Genomic DNA, 7,177 nt, shown 5'->3' on the forward strand with positions numbered 1-7,177 from the left:
TTAGTATTTACCTCACGCAAAGTCTCATTCCAAACGTCGTAAATTGTTGGTTATCTGCACGAACCCAGTCTTCACTATGAGTCATCCATTCATCAATTGTCTTAACCTCTTAGGGCTAGGGGGCAGTATTTACACCGCCGGATAAAAAACGTACCCGATTTAATCTGGTTACTACTCCTACCCAGTAACTAGAATATGCATATACTTATTAGATATGGATAGAAAACACCCTAAAGTTTCTAAAACTGTTTGAATGGTGTCTGTGAGTATAACAGAACTCATATGGCAGGCAAAAATCTGAGAAAATTCCAAGCAGGAAGTGGAAAGTCTGAGAATTGTAGTTCTTCTTTTGATTCTCTATCGAAGCTACAGTGTCTGTGGGGTGACGTTGCACTTCCTAAGGCTTCCATTGGCTGTCTAAAGCCTTCAGAAAGTGGTTTGAGCATTTTCCTGTCACTGGGCAGATAATAGGAGCGCAGTTACTGAGTGGTCTGCCTGGCAACAAAGGGATTGGATATTCTCGGTCCCGCGAGAGCGCCCCTCCTTCTTTTTCTTCTTGAATGAATATGCTATTGTCCGGTTGGAATATTATCTCAATTTTATGTAAAAAATACCATAAAGATTGATTTTAAACAGCGTTTGACATGCTTTTAAGTACGGTAATGGAACATTTTGACTTTTCGTCTCTTGTTCCGCGCTCGCGCGTTATGCCTTTGGATAAGTGATCTGTACGCACGAACAAAACGGAGGTATTTGTACATAAATATGGATTATTTCGAACAAAAACAACATTTCTTGTGGAAGTAGCAGTCCTGGGAGTGCATTCTGACGAAGATCAGCAAAGGTAAGATAATTTTTCGAATACTAATTCTGAGTTTAGGTTGCCCCGAACTTGGCGAGTGTCTGAATAGCTCACCGTGATGGCTGAGCTGTGTACTCAGAATATTGAAAAATGTGCTTTCTCCGTAAAGCTATTTTAAAATCTGACACAGCGGTTGCATCCAGGGGTAGTCTATCTATAATTCATAAAATAATTGTTATATATTTTGTCAACGTTTATGATGAGTATTTTTGTAAAATGATGTGCACATTCACTGGACGTTTTGGTGGGAATACATTTTCTGAACATCACGCGCCAATGTAAAATGCTGTTTTTGGATATAAATATGAACTTTATCGAACAAAACATACATGTATTGTGTAACATAATGTCGTAGGAGTGTCGTCTGATGAAGATCGTCAAAGGTTAGTGCTTCATTTAGCTGTGTTTTGGGTTTTATTGACACATGTCCTTGCTTAGAAAATGGCTGTGTGATTATTTTTGTCTATGTACTCTCCTAACATCTAATGTTTTGTTTTCGCTGTAAAGCCTTTTTGTGGTTAGATTAACGAGAAGTTTATCTTTAAAATGGTGTAAAATAGTTGTATGTTTGAGAAAGTTGAATTATGACATTTTGTTGTTTTTCAATTTGCCGCATTGATATTTCACTGGTTTGCGTCCCACCTAGCCCAAAGAAGTTAAATGTCCCAGTCAGACAGTTATAATATATACATATAATGTATCTAGTATCTAAAGTATGTCTCATACAGAGATGGAGAATATTTATTTGGGGGGGGGGGGGGGGGGTATTGATCTATCTGATCAAGTTGAGAAAGAATGTGTAGGCGTTTGTTTCAACTTTAGCAGTAGCCTGCTTGTAGTTGTACAGTACTGTATGTTCCAGTGTTTTTTTTTCTATGAGGAATATGGCCGTGGGTCTGGTGTATCACTGCAGTCCTCTCAGAGCCAACGCCAGCAGGTCACTACACTGCAGTCTGACTTCTCCAACCCACCCACAGTGTTCAGCACAGAGTCACTGGGAGACAGACTTTCAAAGAAATCCGAGCACAATCAGAGTTCAGCATCATCTATGGAGAACAGGCGGCAGCAAAAAATGCTTGAAAAGAGCGGCCATGATCTGTGGAGTGTAGGTGTATGAATTAAATAGGAGCTGACTCATGGTTACCTATTCAGCTCCAGACCGGAGTCGTACTCTGCTCTCGCTGCTCCCAGCAGCTGTGACACTCTGTGGCATGTTTGTTCCAGCTGAGATCCCCATCAGTATGTCAAATGTCAAGATGAAGAGGAGCGCTGCATGAGTCACACCATCTTCTGCCTCCCTGCCTTTAACTCTGTCACTGGGGGAACTTTAGTGACACTACGGAGAAGGCTCTCTTTCTCTTCCCCTTTAACAAACACACGTTCCCCACACTGTGAACTGGAAAGTAAAGGAGTTCATGGAGCCCGGATCAGGAGATCAGGGAAAACTCTCTGGAGACTCTCTGGAGATCAAAGAGATTCCAATGGATGGACCACACAAAAAGGGTTTCATTACATTGATCATTGGATAAGCCTTACATTGATCAGTGGAGCATTACAAAGTCTCAATGTGGTCCTGTCTTTCACATAACCCATAGATAAAGGCTAACATTTATTTTGTGGAGAATAAAAGTCTCAGTAGCTGAACGGGTTCACATTCAGGATCATGGGCGGTAATGGGGTTAGATGTAGAGAGACAAACCACAGATCAGGTAACAGCATCATAAAGTAATACAGAAATCGAACATGGAATGAACAGCTAATAGTTATAGGGGTTTTTGCTGGACTAGGTACATCTGTAGAGTGCAGGGCCAAACACATGCTTGGACAATGTGACAGCGTTCACAGCTCGAATGTGTTGATATGTTTACTCCTCATAAACTGCTAGGAAAAAGGCTTTCAAACGGGTTCTTTGGTGGTCCCCATAGGATAACCCTTTTTGGTTCCAAGTAGAACTATTTTGGGTTCCATGTAGAACCCTCTGTGGAAAGGGTTTTACATGGGGTGGCAGGTAGCCTAGTGGTTAGAGCGTTGGGCCAGTAACCGAAAGGTTGCTAGATTGAATCCCCGAGCTGACAAGGTTAAAATGTGTTGTTGAACAAGGCAGTTAACCCACTGTATCTAGGCTGTCATTGTGAAATAAGAAGTTGTTCTTAACTGACTTGCCTAGTTAAATAAAGGTTTAAAAAATTAACGGTAACCAAAAAGGGTTCTCCTATGGGGACAACCGAAGAACCCTTTTTATAAGCCTTGTTTTATAAAAGTGTATGAGGAGGATTAAACACATTTGGGTTTTCCTATAGGGACAGCTGAATAAACGCTTTGGTTCTAGATAGCACCTTTTTTTCTAAGACAGTACATCAGGTGGAATTCATTCAGCTCAACTGCAGTCAGAGCACCCCCACCTCCTGATAGAAAGAAGACGAGGGAGAGATAGAAAGAAGACGAGGGAGAGAGAAAGAAGACGAGGGAGAGATAGAAAGAAGACGAGGGAGAGATAAAAAGAAGACGAGGGAGAGAGAAAGAAGATGAGGGAGAGAGAAAGAAGACGAGGGAGAGATAGAAAGAAGATGAGGGAGAGATAGAAAGAAGATGAGATAGAAAGAAGACGAGGGAGAGATAGAAAGAAGATGAGGGAGAGATAGAAAGAAGACGAGGGAGAGATAGAAAGAAGACGAGGGAGAGAGAAAGAAGATGAGGGAGAGAGAAAGAAGATGAGGGAGAGAGAAAGAAGACGAGGGAGAGATAGAAAGAAGACGAGGGAGAGATAGAAAGAAGACGAGGGAGAGATAGAAAGAAGACGAGGGAGAGATAGAAAGAAGATGAGGGAGAGATAGAAAGAAGAGGAGATAGAAAGAAGACGAGGGAGAGATAGAAAGAAGATGAGGGAGAGATAGAAAGAAGACGAGGGAGAGATAGAAAGAAGACGAGGGAGAGAGAAAGAAGATGAGGGAGAGAGAAAGAAGATGAGGGAGAGAGAAAGAAGACGAGGGAGAGATAGAAAGAAGACGAGGGAGAGATAGAAAGAAGACGAGGGAGAGATAGAAAGAAGACGAGGGAGAGATAGAAAGAAGATGAGGGAGAGATAGAAAGAAGAGGAGATAGAAAGAAGACGAGGGAGAGATAGAAAGAAGATGAGGGAGAGATAGAAAGAAGACGAGGGAGAGATAGAAAGAAGATGAGGGAGAGATAGAAAGAAGATGAGGGAGAGATAGAAAGAAGACGAGGGAGAGATAGAAAGAAGACGAGGGAGAGATAGAAAGAAGATGAGGGAGAGATAGAAAGAAGACGAGGGAGAGATAGAAAGAAGATGAGGGAGAGATAGAAAGAAGACGAGGGAGAGATAGAAAGAAGACGAGGGAGAGATAGAAAGAAGACGAGGGAGAGATAGAAAGAAGACGAGGGAGAGATAGAAAGAAGATGAGGGAGAGATAGAAAGAAGATGAGGGAGAGATAGAAAGAAGACGAGGGAGAGATAGAAAGAAGATGAGATAGAAAGAAGACGAGGGAGAGATAGAAAGCACTGGCCTGGGTAGGACTGGCATGAGGCCTAATGATTGTGTGTCATGGCAACCAGATGGCAACACATGAGTTGTGAATCTCACAGTGTAATTTGCACTGTGTAGGGGGATGATCTTGGCATGTGGTTGGCCATTTCTTATTTACAGATTTAAATCCATGTTTTCCCTTTTTCAAGGCTGACATCTAGCTTTCAAGCTTGAAAACATCCATAACAGCATCTCTTCGGAGCATTTGCTAAGAGTCTGGTAAGCCTATTTGTAGATTAATTGAGAGCGTTCATGAAGATTGATTTGGGGAGATTGCTAGTGCCCAATGGTCTCAGACTGGTTACTCATCATCTACCTATGTTTCCTCTGAGTTACTGTAAATGTATCATGCTTGAGAGAACATGAAATATGATGCATAATTCATGTATGAAAACAAAGAGCTAGTAAAGAGCCAAGCCTACAGTCCCCTGAGCAACAGCCCATTCAACCAAACATTAGAATAGAATACAATTGAATAGACATGTCATTGTAGAGCACAACACAACTTTCACACCAGTGTAACATTGTATGGGCCATTTCTGTCTGAAAAAGAGACAGCCTGCAAGAGAGAGAATGAGGAAGATGCAGGGTAGGTATTATGTTGTCCCGAGCAAGGGGCATCGTAAATTATGCCCCTAACTAGGAGGAATATTTTTCCCTCTGATGTATTAACAGGTTAAGGTGGACATACTGTATTTGAGTAACAGGTTTTAGTAACATGTTTGAGTAACAGATTTGAATAACATGTTTTTAATTATATGTATTTTTATTTTATTTAACTAGGCAAGTCAGTTAAGAACAAATTCTTATTTACAATGACGGCCTACATCAGCCAAACCCGGACGATGCTGGGCCAATTGTGCGCCACCCTATGGACCTCCCAATTATGGCCGGATGAGATACAACCTGGAATCCAACCGGGTTGTCTGTAGTGACGCCTCAAGCACTGAGATGAAGTGCCTTAGACCGCTGCGCCACTCGGGAGCCCAAAAGTAAGTAACAGGTTTGAGTAACAGGTTTAAATAACAGGTTTTAGTAAACTAGCCATGTGACAAGCCATGTAAAGGGCAAGTTGGTAGCCTACAGTCAAACATTCCTTTTCTCCCACACCCCCATAAATAACTCTCCAAAACTCTGTCACCTAGACAGAGTAAAATAATAGTATGTGAATGTTATCCATCTCTCTGGTGTTAACGACTCAGCAGCACTGGGAGGAGCAGACGGTTTCTGGCAGGGTTATGGTTAGTTTTTGTCAGGGTTAAGGTTAGGGTTAGTTTCTGGCAGGGTTATGGTTAGTTTTTGTCAGGGTTAAGGTTAGGGTTAGTTTTTGTCAGGGTTAAGGTTAGGGTTAGTTTCTGGCAGGGTTATGGTTAGTTTTTGTCAGGGTTAAGGTTAGGGTTAGTTTCTGGCAGGGTTATGGTTAGTTTTTGTCAGGGTTAAGGTTAGGGTTAGTTTCTGGCAGGGTTATGGTTAGTTTTTGTCAGGGTTAAGGTTAGGGTTAGTTTCTGGCAGGGTTATGGTTAGTTTGTCAGGGTTAAGGTTAGGGTTAGTTTTTGTCAGGGTTAAGGTTAGGGTTAGTTTCTGGCAGGGTTATGGTTAGTTTTTGTCAGGGTTAAAGTTAGGGTTAGTTTCTGGCAGGGTTATGGTTAGTTTTTGTCAGGGTTAAGGTTAGGGTTAGTTTCTGGCAGGGTTATGGTTAGTTTTTGTCAGGGTTAAGGTTAGGGTTAGTTTCTGGCAGGGTTATGGTTAGTTTTTGTCAGGGTTAAGGTTAGGGTTAGTTTTTGTCAGGGTTAAGGTTAGGGTTAGTTTCTGGCAGGGTTATGGTTAGTTTTTGTCAGGGTTAAAGTTAGGGTTAGTTTCTGGCAGGGTTATGGTTAGTTTTTGTCAGGGTTAAGGTTAGGGTTAGTTTCTGGCAGGGTTATGGTTAGTTTTTGTCAGGGTTAAAGTTAGGGTTAGTTTCTGGCAGGGTTATGGTTAGTTTTTGTCAGGGTTAAGGTTAGGCTTAGTTTTTGTCAGGGTTAATAAGGTTAGGGTTAGTTTCTGGCAGGGTTATGGTTAGTTTTTGTCAGGGTTAAAGTTAGGGTTAGTTTCTGGCAGGGTTATGGTTAGTTTTTGTCAGGGTTAAAGTTAGGGTTAGTTTCTGGCAGGGTTATGGTTAGTTTTTGTCAGGGTTAAGGTTAGGCTTAGTTTTTGTCAGGGTTAATAAGGTTAGGGTTAGTTTTTGTCAGGGTTAATAAGGTTAGGGTTAGTTTCTGGCAGGGTTATGGTTAGTTTTTGTCAGGGTTAAGGTTAGGGTTAGTTTCTGGCAGGGTTATGGTTAGTTTTTGTCAGGGTTAAGGTTAGGGTTAGTTTTTGGCAGGGTTATGGTTAGTTTTTGTCAGGGTTAAGGTTAGGGTTAGTTTCTGGCAGGGTTATGGTTAGTTTTTGTCAGGGTTAAGGTTAGGGTTAGTTTTTGGCAGGGTTAGGGTTCGTTTTTGTCAGGGTTAAGGTTAGGGTTAGTTTTTGTCAGGGTTAAGGTTAGGGTTAGTTTCTGGCAGGGTTATGGTTAGTTTTTGTCAGGGTTAAGGTTAGGGTTAGTTTTTGGCAGGGTTAGGGTTAGTTTTTGTCAGGGTTAAGGTTAGGGTTAGTTTTTGGCAGGGTTAGGGTTAGTTTTTGTCAGGGTTAAAGTTAGGGTTAGTTTCTGGCAGGGTTATGGTGAGTTTTCATCAGGGTTAGTGTTCATTTTTGGCAGGGTAAGGGTTAGGGTTAGTTTTTGGCAGGGTTAGTCTAA

This window comes from Salmo salar, chromosome 21 (genome assembly GCF_965601325.2).
Source record: "Salmo salar chromosome 21, fSalSal1, whole genome shotgun sequence".
Classification (NCBI taxonomy): domain Eukaryota; kingdom Metazoa; phylum Chordata; class Actinopteri; order Salmoniformes; family Salmonidae; genus Salmo; species Salmo salar.